The 24270-nt window shown below is 43.6% G+C and overlaps 1 protein-coding gene across 2 annotated transcripts in view; it reads left to right on the top strand.

Moving 5' to 3' along the window:
- Nucleotides 1-24270, top strand: part of FAM120A (family with sequence similarity 120A) — a 3065969-nt gene that overhangs the window by 227475 nt on the left and 2814224 nt on the right. The window lies entirely within an intron of this gene.

Raw genomic sequence — 24270 nt, 5'->3', positions numbered from 1 at the left:
ACATGCTGGACAAATGCGTGCAAGGATTGTGGACACAGGATCAACTTCACCTGCACATCAACCTAAAAGAAATGCTGGCAGTAAAACTGGCAATCCAAAGGTTCAGACCATTTCTCAAAGAGGGCCAGTTGATGATGAGGACAGACAACACCACAGTCATGTGGTACATCAACAAGCAGGGAGGAACTCATTCATACCCCCTATGCAGAATGACTTTGGAAATGTGGAACCTGGCACTCAGCTACAACATCCAGTTACAGGCAATATTTGTACCGGGAAAAGAAAATACTCTAGCAGACATATTAAGCAGAACCACATCGGATGCCCACGAATGGAAACTGCACCCGGACATCTTCAAGACCATCTCAAAGAAATGGGGAATGCCTCAGATAGATCTATTCGCATCACCTCTCAATCACCAGCTCAAAAGATTCTGCACAAGGACATTCCACCCACTAGCCTGGAAAGTGGATTCGCTCTCCTTCAGCTGGAAAGGCCTGACAGCATATGCATTCCCACCTCTTCCCTTGATACACAAAGTATTATTAAAAATCAAGGAAGAACGTCCAAGGATAATCCTGATAGCTCCAAACTGGCCAAGACAACACTGGTACCCACTGCTGAGGAGCATGTCTCAGAACAATATGTGGCCAATACCCCTGATGCCTTTGTTAACTCAAAACAACTACAGCATCATACATCCAAACCTAAAAACGTTGCAACTGACTGCATGGAACATCACATAGCAACAGCTAACCCAGAACTCTCCCAAAGAGTTAAAGACATTCTTCTTGAAGCACGCAGACCTTCAACCAGAAGGAACTATGCTGGAAAATGGAAAAGGTTTGTCATTTGGAGTACTGAAAGAGGAAAAGATGTGTCAAACATAGATATGCCTAACATTCTGGAGTATCTGGCCGAACTTCTTCAGTCAGGCCTGTCCTACTCCTCCATCAAGATACATGCATCAGCTATTTCAGCAGAATACAGCTTTGATCCACCTGTTTTTTCGCACCCTTTGCTCAGGCAGTTCCTCAGAGGAATCAAGAATGTAAAACCTCCAAGGAAACCACCTTTACCAGCTTGGGACTTAAACTTTGTGCTAGAAAAGTTGACACTATCACCCTTTGAGCCAGCAGCAACAGCAGACCTACAACACCTGTCATGGAAGACTGCTTTCCTACTGGCAATTACTTCAGCAAGGAGGGTTTCAGAACTACAGGCCTTAATGGCAGTGCAACCCTTCCTAATCTTCCACCAAGATAGAGTGTCCATGAGGACTAATCCTACATTTATGCCTAAGGTGGTATCCAGAGTGTCTTTGAACTAGGCAATCCACCTACCTACCTTCTTTCCCAACCCACAAAACAGAGGGGAAAGGATACTGCATACCTTGGATGTACATAGACAGCTACGCTACTACTTGGACAGAACAAAAAATAGCAGAAAGACTGACCAACTTTTTGTAGCCTATGCAACAGGAAGGGAAGGAAAAGCTATTTCCAAACAGACAATCTCCAAATGGATAGGAAATTGCATACGATTCTGTTACTCCTTCCATGGAAAACCAATTCCACAGAACATAAGACCTCATTCTACAAGGGCAACAGCCACTACCACAGCCTTCTTACGTGGAGTGGCAACCAAAGACATTATTGAGGCGGCTACTTGGACCTCCGTGCATACATTTGCCAAGCATTATAATTTACCTCTATATTCCAGATCCCGAGCAGGGTTTGCCACTGCTGTACTGCAAGGGATCCTAAACACACCATAATCTAGTTTTATCCTCCTCCCTAGTTGGCTATGGTATTCTACCCAGTTGTTATGACTGCAGATGCATCCATGAAGGACATAGTACAGTTTTGTACCTACCATAAATGTAGATGTCCGAACTGGATAGCATCTGCAGTCAGGATTCCTCCTCCTTCCCTCTGTGGTACTCCTAGGGTATTTTACCCTCCTAATAGCTAGCTGGTCCGGGGGAGTCTTTTATGGTGTATTTGTTTGTATATATGTACATACATGCTTATTTTTGTGTTTACCTCTATCTTTTGGAAACATTGGCATCTATCCAAATTTTAGCCTCCAAGAGGGCTACTGGCATCTGGGGCAAGAAACACTGAGGAAAATGGCGTCGGCTGATGCCTTTATACCCGAAGACCAACATAGATGACGTCGGGTGAAGTGCGACATCAGCCGAAGCCGGACCCGGACTTTGGAATCCGGCCGACTGAAGGGCTGCCTGACGACAGGACAACCCAGTTGTTATGACTGCAGATGCTATCCAGTTCGGACATCTACATTTATGGTAGGTACAAAACTGTACTTTCTGGTTACCTTCCCTCCAGCCCCCTGTCTTCTTTTGGCTATACCTCTATTCTCCTTTAATATGCTTAAAAGCTTTTTGGTGTATTTGCTTTTTTGTTGGAGGTATAACCTTGCATATATATATTTAATTGCTTCCCATTAGGGGGGGCAACTGACATCTGGGGCAAGAAAAACTGATGTAATGGCGTTGGCTGCATGCTTTTTATACCCCTGACTACCTGACATCATGGAAGATGAGACGGCAACTGACGCAGGACCCAAGACTTTGATAATCAGGCCGACTGAGGGCTACCGCAAGCAGATAACCATATTGTGATGACTGCAACAGTGAATACACTCGAACATCTACATTTATGGTAAGTGTACACAACTGTACTTTGTGAGTGTTTGAACCTGTAGCTTGTTGGATGAGTTAAGTGTCTTGAGGTTACTGAAATGGGTGATGATGCTTTTAAGTACAGGGGTGCTTTCAGGTTGGTAGAGAATTTTATATGCTACTATTAATTGACTGTATTGAAGTTGGTTAGGCATTTCAAGCCACCGTAGGAAATTTAGGTTCAGACAGTGGTGCGTTCTGTAAGCTGCACCAGTGGCAAATCCAGCAATATGTTTGTAGCAGCTAGAGAGTTTGTCAGACTTAGTCAAGTTAGTGAAAAGAGGGGAGTCATAAAGGAAGGTGAAAAGTAGGTGTGTGCGGGCAATGGCAGTCCTAGCTAGTGGAGTTAGAAAAGGTTTAATCTTGTATAGAGAGCCAAGTTTTTTATTAACTTTTTTGATGGTTTGATTAATGTGCATATCAAACATAAGGTTGTTGTCTACTGTTACACCTAAGAGCTTGGTACTGAGATCTGGGGCAATAATAGTTCCATTGTTTAATTTTATAGTAAAGGTAGGAGAAGAGGCTGGAGAGAGTGTGAGAGAAGAGCAACACCTTCATTTTGTTTGGATGTAAAATTAGCCATTGATCAAAGAGCCAATTTTCTCTCAGATTACTGTCAAGTCTAGCTCAGGTATTGTACCTTGGGGAATAGTATGCAAATTCTCTCTAAGCACTTACTGCTGAATTCATCTTTCATAAGAAATATTTACATAAATTGAGATATACGTACCTTCTGTTATATTTTCCTTCTAGGTCCCTGATATTTTTCAGTACCCATGTGTAAATTATTTTTCTTGCTGAAAGCTGAATATTTCTTCCAAAGTTTTCTTAAGCTCCATATTGGCAGTTTTTGGTGGATTTAAATACATGCCTGCGTAATGTTCCTCCCTTGCCAGTAGCCCCTTACTATCACAAATCTGCCATTGTCTTTTTTTCCTCTTCTATTGGATCCCCTGTGGCAATTAGTATGATTACTACCTTTCTTTGTCCCCAAAATTCTTCTGAATATCCGTCCTGAAATACTTTTTGTCAAATACACATTTTCATTTCTTTCCGTATGTGTCTCCTGTAGCATTGCTTTTTGCAGTCTGCATTTCTTCTTTACGCTTTCCTTTTTGTCTTTACTTGTAAGGCCATTTATGTTTCAATATATGGATAGCATAGCTGTTTTGATACAAAGCTGTGTTGTTAAATATGATGCACAGTTTTTCTTTTTTTTTGGATTATGCATGCAAAACAATATGCAAATACACACACTGTTTTTGCAGGCTGATCACTGATGTAGTTGTTTCTTACCTTCATTTGAACACGTCACATTTTCAAGACTTATTTTAACGAAAACTCCAAACAAAACTAAATACATTTTCAGAGCAACCCCATCCCCTGTGAACTTGGAACAAACATGCAACAAGTATATACATCTTCAAAAAGTGAAGTTTAACTATTCAGGTAGTAGTAACCACCCTGAATCAACAGCTGCACCCTCAAGCATTACCAAGTCTAAAATTAACTTTACCCATGCTAATGTGCACACTACAGTCCATATTCCCCCTCACACTGATTGTTTTCTGTTTTTTCTCCTCTCTGTTCCCCTGCTAGATGTGAAAAATAGCCTTTGCGAAATAGTTCTAAGTTAAATAAAACTCAAATTGTAGTATTGTTTACGTTATATGATATATAGCAATATATGTGAAGTATGATTATGATAATATAGTTTGATTACTTTTATATGAATGTAAATTTGCCTTTGTCACAAGTAACTCAATAATGGTATTTGCATTTAGTAGAACATAAGTTTTTCTATGTATTAAGGCTACTAGGGAGACTGCTATCTCTTACTCACATTTCAGTTTGTAACTTTTTCACTGAACTGCTTGCCATTGTACCTTTTAAAGTTTGTATTTCACTCAGCAAAGAGTGCTCAGAACTTAAGATAATGGCTTGCACCTGCAAACACCTCCTCTCCAAGTAAAAGTAGTCTGCACTGAATTTTTATAAATTTCACTTAGAACAGAATGTTAAATTGCCCTCAGCTGCAGACTTCAATATCTGCAGATACAAGAAACTTGGCCTTTTTCATAGCTTTCATCATTTTGCCTTATTTTTCAAGCATACTTGTTTATAGCCTAAGTCAAGGGGATTAATCTGGATGATCCAGCCTTGTAAAAATAAGAGAAGCTTTCTTAATTCTGCATATAATTAGTGCTCATTTACACTCCTGCAGCCCAGGATTATTGCATATTAACACTAAACTTGCTGTTGTCCAGCCTTTATTTCTCTTGTTATAATGTAATACTTAGATTTCTTACAATTAAAAATATTTTAATTTTTTTTTATTTAACACAGAACAGTCACTGAAAAGACATCCCCACATTTAAGACTGACTACACGAAACAGCTTCACTATATTTAACACAATTTATGTCATGAAATGTTATTTTTACAAGTACTAAGAACAAAAATGTTTTACTTAGTTACTTTTTCCCTTTTAGTGTTGTTCTAAATATTAATGACACAAAGTGGGTATGTGTTTTACAGTCCACCCACAAGTTTAACAAAGTCAAAAAAAGTCTAGCCTTTTTCAGCCACTTTTTCTTGTAAAGCCATATTTCATAAATGTGATTGTTGCTTTATAGTCTCCCATTTATTCACTCATTTCAGTGTTGCTGGTGGTCTCCTGCTCATCCCCTTCTCCCAACACCAGACTCTGGTTCAAGTCTGAGGTACTGCCGATTCTTCTGTTTAGTTACTGTGCTTTTATTTCTCTCTCTCAAGCATTTTCCTTTGGAGTATTGGAAACATTTCATTGGTCAAGTATGTCTGTAAGCCTTAATATCCAAAGAATGAGAAGCAGAGTGCCCTTCTATTTGTTGGCTCACGTTTAGTTGGATAAATTTTATTTTCTGCTTAACTTGTTCTACATCAAAAATGTCTGTGATCCTCCTGGAAAAATATTCTGGAGACAGCTGGATACAGCAGCTTGAATCTCTCACTTACTTCTTGATATTCCTTGATTGCTGAAATAAATTTCTTTTCTGCCTGATGTACAGTGAATAATCATTTTCCACAAGCACTTTTACTGTCTCTGCATTTTTTTAATACCGTTCCCTTCAACCGTTTCGTTAGGGGCAGTTTTCTGCTAGTATGACTATGTCTTTACTAATACAGGCCTTTGCTATTTTCTCATTGCCAGTTTTGCAGGATATACTCAATCTTTGAATTAAATTCTGATGTGGAATACCAATCCATTTGCTTATTTGTGATTTCATGAAATTAATGCAGTCTGTTCCTTCTAGTTTCTCTGGTACAGCAGAAAATCTTTGGTTTCTTCTGCCCACATTGTCGTCTTGGTCTACCATTTTTTGGAACTGCTGTTTTTGAGAAGCCACCTACTCATTTAGTCTGGTCATTTCTACCTCTGATTTTTGCTGTTTTCAGTTAATCTAAATAGCTAGAGCTGATGTTGCCCATTTCATTATGCTTCACGAATGGGTCTTAGAATCCGTCTTCAGATCCAAGCCGGACAGTTCTCTGATGTATGATCTGTTACTCTTCAGGTCAGGACAAAACAGACAAACCAGTTGTGGGTTCGGTTCAAGCAACTTTGTTGTATACAAACATATCTAGATTGAGGCTTTGTAACTTAATCTTAAACTTATAAACAGACTGACTGCCACACTCATACATACTCATGTTGTGGCTGCTCTTTCAAAATGGCACTGCTGCCTGCATATGCTCACCATTTATATGCACATGCTTACACTTGGAGATGCTTCTTAGTTACAATACATGCTCTGTTCTACATCCTCCCTCTGAGAAATTGCTCATACATTAATAACCTAGATCGACATGCAATTGTACAGAAACTATCTTTTGACATGCAGTTGTACAAAACTAAATACGGACGGCGCAGTGGTGCAGCAGTAGTGTTGTTGCTTCACAGCAAGAGGTTCTTTGTCTCTATTCTTGGCTGGGGTGTCTTCTGTGTGGAGTCTGCATGTCTTCCCTGCGTTTATGTGGGTTTCTTCCGGGTGCTCAGGTTTCCTCCCACATTACGACATGCATCTGGAGTATTTTTCCCTGGGCCTCTGCTGAAAATTGTCTTCGTTCCAAGTCGGACTTTCCCATTTAACAAATGTTAAATAAATACATGTAAAACATTCATGTCCAGGTTGCTGTATATTTCACACTAGGTCTAGAAATACGACCAGATTGTGTGATATAATAATTGGAAGTAGGTCTAGCAACAGGGACTGTCTTTACAGAATGTTCGTCTTTGGGGACATCAGTGACATAATCAGGAATGGGAGTAGGTATTGAGACACGTTCTGCAATCGGAGCATTGTCTGGATTGCTCTGAGATCTAGAATATGCATCACCGGTACGATGCTGCAATATCGATTCTGACACCGGAAGATGATGCCTGTGGTTTCTGCTGTATTCCGTGCCCTCCGATTCTACTAGATAGGATCTTGGCTTGGCACGGCACATACACCTGTCACTTGACCAATTCGGTCAAAGCCTTTCAACTTTTGCATCCTGACTCTCTCTCCTTTTTTCCAACGGACGAAATCTGCTCTTTTGTCATAACTGGACTTCTGAAAAGATCTCTTTCTAAACAATTGAGCTTTGATTGCTCTGTTTTTTAGCATTAGGCACCAATAAGCTGGAACTGATAGGCAATGTTGTTCTAGTTTACCTAGATACAAGTCCCTGAGCAGGTGAGCCAAGTAGGTTGTCACTGTGTGTTTTCCTGAGATTGAGTAGATTCAAAAAGATGTCACTATTGTTACACTCTGACCTCTCAAGCAATTGCTTTGCACTCTGTACTGCATGTTCAGACAGGCAGTTTGACTGAGTATTCCGGACTGCTAGTAATAGGGACAAAAGTCCCATTCTTTTGCAAATTTTTGAAATAATTGACTGGTAAACTGGGTACTTTTGTCATGTATATACTCTGCATCGCTTGTATAATATCTTTGATTTGAGAATGATTACTTGTGTACTGTTTTTTCACCAGTTGTATAAGCTGCCAATAATAGGTACAAAATATCTTTATTAATGTACATTTTCTATTGTATGCAAAATGTCTTGTATGTGGAGCTTTTCTCTCCGGGACTCCACTGAAAATGGGCACTTCTGTCCCAGCTGGACCATCCCAGTAAACAAATGCAAATAAATAAATAAAATAGATTATGTGGACTACCATGGACTGAGAAATGACATTTCAACTTTGTAACAACAGTACTAGATATTAGGTTAGGTAGAAAATCAGTTTCAAACCAGTTTGAGTAAGAGTCTACCAACACTAAGTAATGCAGATGTTCCAGTCAAATATGCCAGTAGCTACAGTTGACCATGGTAGTTCAGGAATTTGGCTTGGCTGAAGCGGCTCTGTTTGCAAATGCGATTTAGTAGTACTGCATACTGAACAAGAAGAAAGCACTTTATCAATGTCTTTCGATAGTGAAGGCCAAAATACTAGTCCTCTCGCCATTCTTTTGATAAATTCCGAACCTGGGTGGCCACGATATGAAATCTGAATATACTCATGTTGTAAGGAAGCAGGAACAACAACTTTATGGCATTTGAAAATACCATCTTCCATCAACATTTCATCTCGATAAGGAAAATAAGGTTGCACGTCTGACGGTACACAAGATTGCTTTGACGGCCATCCGACATTAATGAAGTGGTTGAGCTTTTGCAAAACTGGATCAGTCATTGTATGATATCAGCTCATCTAATCTCGTGGTAGAAAAATTACGCACTTCCATGACATTGAAGTCAAAATTCTCCATCAAGCTATTCTGTGGCAATTCTGGGCGATCTGGATAAGGTATCAGCCAGGTAAAGAAATTTGCCTTTTGTGTAGACTATTTTTCTTTTTGATCTTGCTGGAGCTGTATGCATAGGCTGTTTTTTTTTTAAATAGTAACTAGAGGTTGATGGTCAGTCTTGATCTGGATAGCGCAGCCATAAATATAGCCATGGAACTTAGAATATGTGAACACAATTGCCAAACCTTACTTTTCAGTCTGGGCATATTGCATTTCAGTTTGGGTAAGAGTTTGAGATGCATAGGCAACAGATCTGCCCTCCTGGAGAATAACTGCACGAAGACCAAACTTTGAAGCATCACAAGAAAGAATTACTGGTTTATTGACATCCTAGTATCTCAATGTAGGTGGACTAGAAGTACTCTGCTAGATGTTATCAAATGCTCTCTGGTGCTGTTCTAACCATAGTTAGGTAACCTTTTTGCGTGTCAGCTCTCTCAAAGGTGCTGTTAACTCACTGAAGTCTGGTATAAACTTGCCCAAATAGTTAACCATACCAAAGAAATGCTGTAGGGCTTGGACATTGTCTGGAGCTGGCATCTCAAGAATGGCTGCTTGTTTTGGATGGGTCAGGTCGTAAGCCAGTACTAGTGAATAAATTACCTACTTCTGTGACTTATGGAAGCCTGAATTTACACTTCAGAGGATAGAGTTTCAAGTTCATGTAACGAGCTGTGTCCAGAACATTTCTGAGGTTTTTGTCATGCCCTGCTTCTCCATTGCCTCCAACCAGTAAATCATCCACAATAACGACACATGAATAACCCAAAAAAATTTGCTCCATTGCCTGCTGAAAGACTTCACTTGCAGAATTTATACCAAAAAGCATCCTGAGAAATCTGTTTCTACCAAGTGGAATACTGAATATGCAGTCAGTAGTGAAGATTTGCGATCAAGCATCACTTGCCAAAATGAACTCTTTGCATCCAAGACAGAAAAAACAGTGGCATTTGGCATCAGGGTAGTGACCTCCTCGACTGTACGCATAATATGATGAGGTCTCTCTAATGATTTGTTCAAGTCTCTTGAATCAGTGCATATTCTGATTTCATTCGAGCTCTTCTTATGAGCAGCTATCATGGAAGACACCCACTCAGTTGGTCCTGTGACTGGACAAATCACACCTTGCTGCACCATCTTATCCATCTGGACCTTGACTTCTTTCTGCATAGCTATCAGAATTCTCCTTGCCGGTCTTACGTCTGGGTCTGTTTTCATGGAGTGCACAATTGGAAGTTTGCCCAACCTGTCATCGAAAACATCAGCACACTGAGTGAGAAAATGGCATTGGTGAAGCTGGAACTAGGATATGCGCTTACATGATGAACTTATTTGGTAAAATAAAGCAGTTTCATTCTCAAACTGTCTCTGAGACCTAATAATGACTGTACAGGTCTTCGGACTACATAGAATTGCAAGCTGTAACTGTTCCCAGCTGAATAGCATGAAAGCATTACTGAGCCGTTGGTTTGAATCTCTTTACCTCCATAAGCAACAAGCTTCACACATTTAGTTAAATTAAGTTGCTCACCAGCTCTTACTTTAGCAAATGTTTCTGCTGACATAACATTACACTTTGAACCAGTGTCATCTTTGAGCTCCATCTGTTTACCATTAGTCAGGACAGTACAGAACACTTTGTTCTTTGCCAAAAAAATTACTGCAGTGACCTTTTCACCAACCACTGGCACACCATCTACATAGAAAGTAAGGCTGCAGCTTTCTACATGGTCAGCTTGCTTTTTTGAGTGACCTTTCTTTATAACTTGAGGCTTGCTTGATTTGCAAAACATTTGAAAGTGGTTCCATTTTTTACACTTGTGACATTGCTGACCAAATGCTAAACACTTTTTCTGTTTTAGATTCATGATTGGTGCCACAATTACGACAGTTGACAATAAAATTTCTCTTGGGTTTTGCTGATTCACCCTTGTACTGCACTGAGCATGTCCGTGTTACTGAGCTAGTGTTGGAACTTGGTGGAAAGTTACGGGTTCCCCCTGTGAAACCTGCAGGGGATGCAGGTGCCGTGTTTCTGCTAGCTGCATGCTGTCTACCTCTACTAGGCCTCAGACCCTGCTAAGTTAAGCAGAATGAAAGCCTTTGTACGTGCATCTTTGTCTGGGAAAGCTGCTTGTATAAAGATGTTGTATTCTTGCTCAAGTACTCTCCAATTCTCTGTAGTAATATGGTCAAATATAAGTGGACTGGGTCTGCGAAATGCCTCTGCCATAACACACACTGAGACCCTTGAATTTATGTCCGAACAGACGCACGCATATATATGCCAGATATTTATGCCAAGACTTGTAACTATGCCCAGTAGCATAGTAAGCCTCTGAAACAACTGTACTTTGCAAAACAAGTCTCTGTAGCACAAGAACACTCTCTTGCAATCACAGTACTTTGCGAAACAATCCTTTATCACTGTAAGAAACACACTGAAATAATTGCACTTTGCGAATAAACTGCGTACAATAGAAAAAGCTCAGAGTAAGAAACGCTTTGAAATGACTGCACTTGAGAATGAACTGTATACAGTGGACAGTAAACTTTTCTAAATGGCTGTACTTTGTAGTGCAACTCTCTACAGTGCAACAAACAATGTTAAGTTGTCAATCTCGCCTTCATTCTTGCTGGATGGGTTCAGAGCCGATCCTCGGCTCCGACTCGGCCAATACTAAAGCTCGAGAGCTAATTCCACCGGCTCGAGGCTCCCCTATATCCCACAATGCTAGGCGGTAACTACCCAGATCTCGTTTGCCGCTATAGCTGATGAGGTGCTTTTCTACCGGCTCAGGCAGGTGAGTTAGAGTTTTTACCATATTAGGTATTTCTTAACCCCCTTTTTTGTTTCATACCATAACCTTTTTAGTTTAATTAAATATTTAGATAAATCGACCCTTGTTTTTCAGGTCTATATTCCCTTCCTTTTCTTCCCTTATCTTGTAGGCCTTCGGCCCCCCCTTCCCCCAGTCCTTTAGTGTGACTAAATTAGTTGTTTTTTTGTTAAGGGCTTGTGTGTGTGTATGTGTGTGTGTGTGTGTGTGTGTGTGTGTGTGTGTGTGTTTGTGGCTTGTGTTGGCCTTAATAATTTAATAATTTCTTCAGTAGAGGGTGTGTCTGTAGTGTGTTTGTGTTGTTGTCAGGCACTCCTTTTACGATGTCAAAAGACTCTAAGGTCTCAGGCTTCAAGAAGTGTGACTCGTGCTGTCAGAAAATGTCTCTGACCGACGGTCACACTTCTTGTGTGTATTGCCTGGGACCTTTGCACCTGCAGGACTCTTGTGCTGTTTGTCATGGTTTTAGCCCTAGAGTCCTGCAGGAACACAAGAATAAATTAATCTTGCGGAGCTTATTAAAGCCTGAAGGCCCCCCGACTCAGTCTGTGTCGGGGAAGCCTTCTAAAACTTCCAAACAGTCGGCTCCGGTTTCAGAGTCGACTGCTGGAAAGATTAAGTCGGCTTCGACATCGGCTCCGGCCGGAGCCGATGTTTCCAAGCCTCATACTGTTACCTCGGCTCCGGTTGGAGCCGAGGCTGATAAAACTCCGTTGGCTCCGATACTCTTATCGGAGCCACAGTCTAAGAAGAGATCCAGATCCCCCTCTATCGGCTCCATGCATTCGGTGCCAGGATCCCCTCTTCTTTCTGAACGGAGCCATAAAACTCATTATCTGACCACGATTTGCAAAGGGTAGTGAGTAGACTTCTCAAGTCCGAGGCACTGGCCCAAATGCTGCATAGCCCGACTCACCGGTCAGTGGCCATTTCCATTCCCCAATACATTCCTCCTCCGACTCCCTTGAGTTCGGAGCCAGGGCTTGTCGGAACCATGACTGTCGGTGCGTCTGATCCGATACCTTCCCTTTCGGCTCCTTCGTCTGCTCCGATCTCCTCCTTGGAGGGATCTCGGCGCCGAGCTTCCCTCGTTGGCTCCGAGGGGGCGAGTGGCATCGGACCCTTGTCCGACCCCGCTCTCCCTCTCGGGGCTTCGGCGCTGGTGAGTTCGGCTCCGACATCGGCTTCGGAGCCGTCCCTGTCGGTGCCGGGGGAGGTCCTTGTCTCTTCGGAGTGGGGGCCTCTGGCCTTGCCTGACAGGGGTGCCTTCGAGGTCATGCGGAGCGTGCTAGAACCAGGTTCTGCCCCACAGTCAGCTCCTTCAGCCCCCCCATCTACAGTGCCTGCGGTGATTTCTACTCACCCCCTTGTCTTAGACTGCAGAGAGCCAACTCCTCAAGTTTCCCCATTGGGAATTTCCTCCTCTTCGAGGCCTCTCCTGACCCGGTAGGAGATCCCCAAGGAAGAGGCAGTGCAAGAGGAAGCACATTGACTCCTGAGTCTATCACCTCTGACACTGACTTAGAGGAATCCGAAGGTTCCCCCTCGATCCCCCTCTGAGGATGTCTCCTTTGCTGACATCCTTGAGATCCTGAAACAGAGGGGGAACTGGCCAGCCCTTAACCCTTCGGAGGATGAGTCAGTGTATCTTGAGGCATTTGGCTCTCGCCCTTCTACCTCCTGGGTGTCCCCTCCCTTTGACCCCCTTATGGAAGTGGTGGCAAGGAAGGCTTGGATGGCTCCTGATTCAGTGGAACCCACCCCGAGGAGACCATCTAAATTTATTACTGCCCCTAGCGATAAAGATTTTTTTATCCAAAGGAGTCCCTGTTGATGCCATGGTGGTGGCTGCGGCCACTAAGAAGGAGTTATCTGATCCTTTGGTTCCTGTCCATCCTCCTAATAAGGAATCTAGGACCATGGACAGGTATGGCAAGCGGATGTTCTCATCAGCGACCTTTTCAATGCGTTCGCTGAATTACTTATGCCACTTCACTTGTCTCCAGAGAGATTTACTCAAGGATATGGGTGAACTGATAAAGGATCCTACAGCTGAGGGGTTCAAAGACACAATGAACTCCCAGTTGGCAACCCTGAATTCCATTGTTAACTCCTCCATGCGGCTGGTCTCATATGCTGCAGATGGGCGAGTAGAGCCGCAGGCACAGGTGTTGCCTTACGACGTCACGCCTGGATGTGGCTATGCAACTTTGCGGACCCTTTCAAGGCGTCCTTCACCAATTCTCCCTTTGATGGATCATCCTTGTTTGGTCCACAGGTGAAGGATACATTGACCAGGTGCGAGGTAGAAGGTAAGACACTCTCTGCCGTAGGAGTCCGTTTTTCTACCCCTTCTAGACCCTATCCCAAAGGTCAGAGGGGAGGAAAGATGTGGTTCATAAACAATCCCAGGGAGTCTCATCTGACGTACAAGGCCGATTCCCCTCTAGAGGCAGAAGGGGAATAATAATAGACGCCGCCCTAGAGGCAGAGGAGGTCCGCAAAACCAGGGTAGCAGAGAAATGTTCTCTGACAAACCCTTTCAGCATCCCTGAGGGCTGCCCGGCTGTCCACCTTCGGAGGCAGTCGGGGGAAGGTTATCCCTGTACCCAAAAGCCTGGCTTTCCCTTACTCAAGACAAATGGGTACAGTCGATCATATCCGAGGGTTACAAAATTCCCTTTATTCACATCCCATCCCAACCCAAATGATCCCTTCCAGACGTTCCACCCGGTCTAAGGGAACAAGCAGCATTAGAAATTTCAAAGCTGCTATCAAAGAGAGCTATCCAATCAGTCCCAGCAGACCAGCAAGGATCCGGAATCTAGTCCAAATTCTTTTTGGTACCAAAAAAAACAGGGGACTGGAGACCCATACTGGATCTCAGCTACTTAAACAAGTATGTCAGGAAAACAAAATTCCGGATGGTCACGCTACAGTCCATTCTACCCTTCTTGGGTCAGGACAATTGGATGTGCTCGATAGATCTTCAGGACGTGTACTACCACATCAAGATGAACAGACGCTCCAGGAGATATCTCCGCTTCAGGCTGGGAGCCAGTCACTACCAGTTCAGGGCCCTGCCCTTTGGTCTCACTACAGCCCCCCGTGTGTTTACCAAATGCATGGCAGTGGTCACGGCTCACTTGAGACGTCAAGGATTCCAGGTGTTTCCATATTTAGACGACTGGCTCCTTACCGCCACCACCAGACATCAGCTGCTTCTATCCAGGGACTTCACCATCCAATCTTGCCAAGCTCTAGGCATTTCGATAAATTTCGAAAAATCTGCCTTGTCGCCTTGTCAATCTATTACCTTTATAGGCGCCACCTTAGACGCACTCAATCTTTCAGCCAGACTCACAGAGCAGAGTGTGTCAGACATTCGGAACCAAGTTTCCCTTCTCTTACAATACAACAAAGTCAAAGCCAGACTAGTTTTGAAGGTGTTAGGACTCATGGCAGCAGCTATTCCCCTTCTCCCCTTAGCTCGCTTTCACATGAGGATCCTCCAATGGATGCTGTTTACTCAATGGTCCTTTCAACAGCTCCCGATGTCCCATACCATATTGATAACTCAATCATGCAAGAATCAACTGTCTTGGTGGATCACATCACCTCAACTTCTCCGAGGAAGACCCTTCACCCCAGTCGTCATGTTGACAACAGGCGCCTCCCTGATCGGGTGGGGGCATTATCAGGGCAGGACAGTCCAAGGCACGTGGCAACCTTCGAGTGCCACTTGCACATAAACGTCTTAGAGATGAGAGCAGTGCTTTTAGCGTTGCAAGCCCTTCACGACTCTCTTCCCATTGGGACTATTGCAATTCAATCGGACAACATGTCCGTAGTGTGGTACATCAACAAACAAGGCGGAACCAGATCATACCCTTTATGTCGAGAGGCACTCAGACTTTGGCAATGGGCGATCTCTTCTCAGCGTTTTCTGATAGCAACGCACATTCCCGGGAAATCCAACGTTATTGCAGACAAATTGAGCAGGGCAATTCTCATGCCCCACGAGTGGTCTCTAAAGAAATCAGTTCTAGAAGAAGTATTCCTAAGATGGGGCCAGCCTTGCTGCGATCTTTTTGCTACTCCCCAAAACAGCAAGTGTCACGACTTCACTCTCTTCCCGTTACCAGGCCATCCCACCAGAGACGCTCTAGTCCACGATTGGCCCCGGGGACTTCTATATGCCTTTCCCCCTTTCCACTGATATCTCAAGTAATTCAGTAAGCCATCGCCTTGAGAGTGACAATGATCCTCATTGCCCCTTACTGGCCTCGACAGATATGGTTTCCTTTTCTTCATCGTTACCTTTTGGAGCAGCCTTGGCATCTGGACCCAGTACCAGATCTGATAACCCACCAATCGGGTCAGCTGCACCAATCTCTGCCTTCTCTAAACCTCACAGCGTGGTTTCTCCGATTCCAACCTTAGCCAGGCTTCCCTCAATATCTCGCTCGGTCCGAGATATCTTGATAGCCTCTCATAAATCTTCTACCCGGAAGATTTATAGTAGCAAATGGAAACGCTTCTCTTTTTGGGCAACATCAAAAAACATAGATCACTTTACTGCACCTATCCAGTCTATTCTAGACTTTCTAGCAGAACTCTTTCATTTAGGATCATCTGCATCTACCATTAGAGTTCAATTGGCTGCCATATCTAATTTTCATGTTGGTGTTTCAGAGTCTAGCGTCATGGCTCACAAACTCTGTAAAGCCTTTTTAAGGGCGTATTTCTTCTCAAACCTCCAATCAAAGATCCCCCACCTCAATGGGATTTGAACTTGGTTCTGGCATCCTTAATCCTTCCCTCCTTCGAACCGGCTGCTTCATGTTCTCTGAAGTTGCTTTCTTGGAAGACACTTTTTCTGGTAGCTATAACTTCAGCGAGAAGGGTATCTGAACTCCATGCTCTGTGCAGTTGTCCTCCTTACTTAGTGTTTCACAAAGATAGGGTATCCCTCCGTACTAATCCATCCTTTTTGCCTAAAGTTTCCTCTCAAATAAACCTAAACCAAATTATTGATCTCCCCGTCTTTTTCCCTAACTATTCAAACAGGTCGGAACAAAAGCTACATTTTTTGGATGTTCATCGCCAACTTAGATATTACTTAGACAGGACTAAAGAATTTAGGAAATCTAATCAATTGTTTCTGTCATATGCGGAAGGGAAATTGGGCCTTCCAGTTACTAAAGTATCCCTCTCTAGATGGCTCACCTCTACAATTACCTTTATCTATGAGATCAGACATCAAAAACTACCCTCAAGACCTAGAGCTCATTCAACTAGGGCATTAGCTACATCCGTAGCTTTTCAAGATAGGCTGCCAATAGATTCCATTTGTGCAGCAGCCACCTGGGCTTCTCCTCATACATTCATTTCACATTACAAATTGGACATGGTTTCCAGAAGCCGTGCCAATTTTGGTTCCACTGTTCTCAGTCTGTTCCGATAGGCCACCCGGGATAAGTAGCTAGGGACGCGGTCCCATCCAGCAAGAATGAAGGCGAGATTGACAACTTAACATTAAGAAGTTATGTACCTACCATAACGTTCCATGTTAGTTGTCTTCTTCTCGCCTTCTTTCTTGCGTCCCACCCTCCTTCCCCCAAGCCTGGACAGACTGACAGGAATTCAGTTTATGTTCTTCCTCTGGAAGTCGTCATTCCCACACGTTCTTCCAACTCTTTTATCCTTTCTGAGGTCTGCGACCTTTTACGCAGATTGTTTTGAGGTGGGTTTCCCTACTCCATTCTATGGAGACTAGGGTTGCTTGGTATAGCTATCAAACGAGATCTGAGTAGTTACCGCCTAGCATTGTGGGATATAGGGGAGCCTCAAGCCGGTGGAATTAGCTCTCGAGCTTTAGTATTGGCCGAGTCGGAGCCGAGGATCGGCTCCGAACCCATCCAGCAAGAAAGAAGGCGAGAAGAAGACAACTAACATGGAACGTTATGGTAGGTACATAACTTCTTATTTTGAAATGGCGGCACTCAGAATAAATGTATGCAGTACAAGAAATGTTTCAAAATGACTGTTTTTTGACTGCACTTTGCAAAATAATTGCACTTTGCACACAGTAAACATTTTGGGATAAATGCACTGTAATAAAGCACACACTGTGAGATGCTTCGAACAACTCTAGTTATGCTTTGAACAGCTTCGGCCATTGCGAAATAGTACATGTCAAAACATGGTCATTTTACTAAAAATGTGCAGTCACCTTGCTTTTCTATGCTTACTTATGCTTATTTTGCCCTTTTATCATATTTGTTATGCCCATTACACTTTTCTTGTGCTTGTTTTACTCTCAACCAGCTTGTTTTGCAAACCCAAGACAACTCTGAACCCCTTACAAGCTTTCCTGATAATTTTCTTATCAAATATTGTGGTTTCGAACATTTTGTTCAATTAATGCATTTTGTGCCTTTCATTTGATTTTAATAATACGATGATCTTCATGTTTCACTGTTATAGTCATTACATTTGGGTAATCTGCTTGCAGGTTGCCCTCAGTCAGCCTGATTACAAAGTCTTGGGTCCTACGTTGGTTGCTGTCCCTTCTTCCATGACGTCAGGTCGTCAGGGGTATAAAACATGCAGTCGACGCCATTACATCAGTCTTTCTTGCCGTGCGGTGCCCAAAGCAGAAGCAGTTCGCAAGTGCCGGTTGGCAGTCTCCTGAAATTTTTGTTTTAGAGTTTCAGAACCGAAGTCTTCAACTAAAAGCGAAGTACCCCATTGGGGAAACTTTTTCTTGCTCCATACCGATGTCAGTAAAAGTTAATAATTGCATTACTTGTGGAAAGCAAATACCTCATAAAGATTTTCATTTGTACTGTATTCCTTGCCTAGGCCCTGACCACAACGTACCTTGCTGTCGGTTTTGTGCTTTTATTTAATCAGCGCACTGTCGTCTGTATATTTTTGCCTCTAAATATTTCTGTTCTCGGTTTAATTATCCAGAAATGTCATTGGTTAGCCATCCGACTACCGGGATTATGAAAAAACGCAAAGATAAAGACAGAGACAGGCCGCCGAGGTCCAAAACTGCCGACAACGCTTCTCCTAAGCCAGTTGCCAGTTCACCAGTACTCAGTGAGGCTCTTTCGCGGCCCCTGATACCCGCTACTTCTGATTCGCAGGCCTCTACTGAGACCCATTCGGAGTCCGGTATGCCGCGAGATGCTTCAGCTATGGAACCCTCGGATGTCTCTACCTTGGATGGGTCTGGAGCCGCTGTGCAGGCACCAGCTTCTGATGGTGTATTCAGGCTTACAGACTTGCATATTAAATCAACGCCTCCTTCATTACTAAGGCCTAAATCTCTATCCATGTCTAAAAAAACGATGCCCAGGCCACGTGCTCAGGCCTCTATGCCTAAAAAAACAAATGATAAAAATGTCTGAAAACCTAATAACTCTAATCAGGGGTAGCCAAATAGCCCCCCCCCCCACACACCCCTTTTAAGAGGCTTAGGGCTGAGCTTGATTATGAATCTTCTGATCAGGATTCTGTTTTTTCTGACTCTTCTGATGACCTGGATTTATTCTTGCCTACTCATGAGAATTCTGATGCAGAGGACTGTATTCCCTCTGCTTTCCCTCCTGAGGATTTTTTTTGGGGGAAACCTTACATACTCTAAGGGAGCATTTTCACTGGGATAGCCAGGAATTTTCTGATTCAAAAAAGAGGCTTAGGGATTTCCTTCTCCTACCTCAGCATAGGCCTTTGGCTATTCCTCCTGTACTAGACATTGTTGATGATGCCTTCTCAGAATCCAGTTTGGCCCCTGATTCCCTGCCTCCTGCTCCCAGTAAACCTGACAGATACTACAGGGTCCCCTGAGTCGCACAAGTTCCTTTTTAAAAATCCTAATGCAGATCCAGAGACTATTTCACAGGGGCCCAAGGGCATTAAGGCTTCTACTGCTAAAAATCCTACCCCTTCTGATAGAAATTCCAGGGCTCTGGATAGATGGGGTATAAAGGTTTACACTTCAGCAACCTTGGCCATTAGAGCTTTAAACTGCCAATTTCATTTGTTAAAATATCAGCGACATGTTATTGGCCTGCTTAAACAGAAAATGATGATGATTCCTGACTGTGTGGAAAATTAAGACTTACAGGATTTAATGTGTTCTGCTGAACAAGTTGGAAAACAAACTTTGCAATGTGGTTTTGATTCTTTAGAGGCCTCTTGCAGGGCTGCTCTTACTGGGTCTGTGCTTAGAAGGCATGCTTGGCTTAAGGAGCAATCTTTGCCTGATCATGTTAAAGCTAAATTGTTGGATGCTCCTTTAAATCAGGACCGTCTGTTTGGCAACAAGGCTGAAGAAGTTAAAAAGATGGAAGATAAAGCTAAATCTATGCAAACTGTTAACAATTTTTTACAATTTCAGCCTCCTAGATTTAGTAGGCACTGGACCTCTAAGAATTGGTCCTTTCCAGCCCCTTCCAGATCTTCTCAGGCCAAAGCCAGACACAGCAAAAACCCCAGGTTTCAGTCCCAAGGGACTCGGAGAACTAAGCAGTTGGAGGCCTCCACTCCAAGTCTGGGAATAACAAGACTCCCCCTTATGGTAAACTGTCTCAATGACTTAACTTTCAAATTTCCAAGCTCTTCTCAACTGACTGCTCCTTTAGGGGGAAAGATTGCTCTGCAGACAAAAAACTGGGAACTCATTACCCAGGACAAATGGGTTTTAAATATAGTTTCCCAAGGATACAGATTTCACTTCCACATGTTACCATCCCAAACGGTTGGCCAGATCTACCCCCAAATCAGTGGGCAGAGGCTCAAAAGCAAGTACTTTCTCTCTTAAGCATAAAGGCTATTCAGATTGTACCAGAAGAGGAAAAGGGACAAGGTTTCTACTCGATACTTTTCCTGGTACCCAGAAAAGACGACTCATGACGTCCTATCCTGGACCTTTCGATCTTAAACACCTTTTTGGTGATTCCAAAATTCAAGATGCTAACTCTTCAATGATGCCTGGTTGGCAACACTGGATTTAATTGGAAGCCTACCCTGCACATCCTAATCAGGGAATCTTGCAGAAGATACCTACGCTTCAAAGCAGGCTACATGCACTATCCGTTCTCTGCACTGCCCTTTGGCTTATCTATTGCGCCCAGGGTATTCACAAAGTGCCTAGCTCCAGTTATTGCATTTTGCAGGCAAAGAAGTATTCAAATATACCCATACCTGGACGAATGTCAAATTCAGGCAGAAAGCCAGGACATACTTTTGAATCATCTGGCTTTTGTAAAAAGTATTCTAACTTGTCTGGGGTACACCATAAACGAAAAGAAATCACAACTGGTACCCTGTCAACAAATTACATTCCTGGGAGAGCAAGCTTGAATACAATTTCCCAGATGGCTTACCTCACGCCAGAAAAGCAAATTCATTTGACAACCTACTTCAAACAAGTGGCCACAAAAACCCTGCTATCTGCAAGACAAATATTGCAAGCCTTGGGGGTTCATGGCTTCCTGCATTCTTCTAATTTCATATGCAAGACAGCATATGAGGAAACTACAGTGGTATCTAAAAAGCCTATGGAGTCAACATTCTCACAGCCTAGAAACAATGATTCCTGTCATACCTTGCCTACACCTAGAGTTCCTTTGGTGGGCAGAGGCCTGCCACCAAAACAAAGGACTACCTTTCACACCATCCCCTGCCGCCCAAACCCTAACAACAGACGCATCAGACTATGCATGGGGGGGCTCACCTGGCAGGGAAGTACATTCAGGGCAAATGGAACCCAAGTCAAATGCATCTGCTTATCAATCAAAAAGAAATGTTAGCTGTACAGAATGCTCTGACAGTCTTCAAGGACTACATTCTTCCAGGACAACTAATGGTAAAGACGGACAACCCCACGGTTATGTTACATAAACAAGCAGGGGGGTACACATTCTCATCCCTTCTGCAGACTAGCCATGGAATTGTGGAACACAGCCTTGAGCTACCAAGTGCACCTATAAGCTCAATTCCTGCCAGGAAAATGAAATGCATTGGCAGACGGACTAAGCAGAAACCTCATGGACCCACACGAGTGGAAACTGGAACCAAGGATTTACAACATGTTGACAAGCGAATGGTGGAGCCCAGATATTGATCTGTTTGCCTCCCCCCATAGCTACCAATTGGACAAATTTTGCACAAGGACTCCCCTCAAACAAGCATGGAAAGTGGATGCTCTGCCCTTCAGCTGGAAAAACCTATCAGTCTATGCCCCCCCCCCCCCCCCCCGCACTGCCTCTGCTCTCCAAAGTACTAATAAAAGTCAAACAGGACAAAGCAAGGATGATTTTGATTGTTCCAGACTGGCCGCGCCAACACTGGTACCCCCTCCTGCGCAGTGTGTCATGGTTACCTCCATTGCACCTGCCTCAGACTCCTTCCCTGCTGTCTCAGCAGGAGAACCAGATTCTGCACCCTCAGCTTCCAAAACTGAACCTATTACTTAAACTCTCCCTTACCATCCCTCAGCAAATCTGTGATAGATATCATCCTACAGGCAAGGAGGCCTAGTACTAGAAAATCTTATGCCGAAAAATGGAAAAGATTCTGTGCCTGGAAGCACTCTCAAGGGATTAGCACAGCAGCGCCCAATTTTCCTCGGATTTTACAATACTTAACTGAGATGCTTCACAAGGGCCTGTCTCTTTCCTCCATTAAAATCCACGCTTCAGCCATTTCAGCTCATTACAACACAGAACCTCACCTCTTCCCTCATCCACTGCTCAAGCAGTTCCTCAGAGGGGCCAAAAATCCGAGACCACCCAGGAGAGCTCCAACCCCAGCCTGGGACCTTAACTTTGCATTGGAGAAACTCACTCTACCTCCTTTCGAGCCAGCTGCTACTGCAGACTTATAAAATTTCTTTCTTGAAAACAGCTTTCCTTTTAGCAATCACTTCAGCTAGGTTATCTGAATTACAGGCCCTTATGGCAGTGGAGCCTTTCATAATGTTTCATGCGGACGGGGTGTCACTCAGAACCATTCCATCCTTCATGACCAAGGTGGTATCCAGTGTGGCTCTTAAATCAGTCCATTCATTTGCCAACCTTCTTTCCCAATCCACAGAACAAAGGGGAATGGATACTGCATTCCTTGGATGTGTACAGACAACTTAGATTCTACTTGGACAGGACTAAACCTCAAAGAAAATTCGAACTGCTGGTAGCATTTGCTGCAGGGGCAGAGGGGAAGGCTATTTCAGAACAAACCATTTCTAAATGGATAAACCATTCTATTCATTTTTGCTGTAAGCACCATGGAAAACTTATCCCCCAGGGGATCAGACCTCACTCCTCCAGGGCTGCATCTACTTCTCCTGGAGTTCTGTACATACTTTCACCAAGCAATATCATTTGCCAATTTTCTCTAAATCCAGAGCTGGCTTGGCCACTGCAGTCTTGCAGGGCCTTATAGCTGGCCCTAATGCTCTCTAAACTCCTCCTCCCAACCATAGCTTTGGGAATCTACCCAAATGTAATGACTGCAACAGTGAAACATGAAGAACATAGTACAGTTGTGTACACTTAACATAAATGTAGATGTTCGAGTGTATTCACTGTTGCAGTCCTGGTTACCTTCCCACCTACCCCCTAACTTCTTTTGGCTATACCTCTACTTTTCTTTACTATGCTTAAAAGTCTTTTTGGTGTATTTGCTTTTTTGTTGGAGGTATACCTTTGTGTTTTTATGTTTAATTGCTTCCCATTAGTGGGGCACCTGACATGTGAGACAAGAAAAACTGATGTAATGGCGTCTGCTGCATGTTTTATAACCCTGACGACCTGACGTCATTGAAGAAGGGACAGCAACTGACGCAGGACCCAAGACTTTGTTAATCAGGCCTACTGAGGGCAACCTGCAAGCAGATTACCCAAATGTAATGACTGCAACAGTGAATAACACTCGAACATCTGCATTTATGGTAAGTGTACACAGCTGTACTTTTTGTGCCTTATGAATACTTCTTTTCATTTTCTTTACAAAATCATGTGTGTGAGCTTTGGTTAATTCTTCTTCTTTCGGCTTTTTCCTGGTTAGGGGTCACCACAGCAGTCACCTGTCCGCTCATGATTGGCAGTGGAGTTTTACGGTGCTGAGTTAACAGCCCGGTGCCCAACCTTCCACAGAAGGCACACGCACGCACTCACATCTAGGGCCAATTTAGAGTGTCCAATCCACCTACAGCATGTCTTTGGGATGTGGGAGGAAACCGGAGCACCCGGAGGAAACCCATGCAACCACAGGGAGGACATGCAGACTCTGCACAGAAGGCACCCCAGCCGAGGATCGAACTGGAGAACCTCTTGCTGTGAGGCGGCAACGCTAACCACTGCAGCTGCCCTGTGAGCTTTGGTTAATTGTAGATCTGAAATTGTTGATGTTCTTCGTGTTTCACTGTTGCAGTCATCATCTGTGGGTTATCTGTGCTGTGGTAGCCCTTGGCTGGCCCGAATATCAGAAGTCAATGTTTTTTTGCGTCGGCTGCTGTCACCTGTAGTCTGACATCGGGTCGTCAGTGCCGTAAAGCAAAGCAGCCGACGTCATTGCATCAGTCTTACTTGCCGTGGAGCCTGTAGCAGAAGTAGTTCGCGCGAGTGCTGGTCAGTCGGTACCAGAATTTGAATTTTAGCTGAAAACATCTAAAGCCAAGTACCCCGTTGGGGATCCCTTTTTTCTTGCACTGACCGATGTCTGAAAAAGTTAACAATTGTCTCGCCTGTGGAAAGCAGATCCCACACCGAGACTTCCATTCTTACTGTGTCACTTGTTTAGGCCCAGACCACGACGTCCCCCATTGCCGGTTCTGTGCCCTCTTTAATGCGAGAACCATTCAC

Source organism: Protopterus annectens, chromosome 7.part0, assembly GCF_019279795.1.
Source record: "Protopterus annectens isolate FY-2018-M chromosome 7.part0, PAN1.0, whole genome shotgun sequence".
NCBI classification, from domain to species: Eukaryota; Metazoa; Chordata; order Ceratodontiformes; family Protopteridae; genus Protopterus; species Protopterus annectens.
The sequence above is the reverse complement of the archived record's forward strand: the minus strand, read 5'-3'. Positions and strand labels throughout refer to the sequence as shown.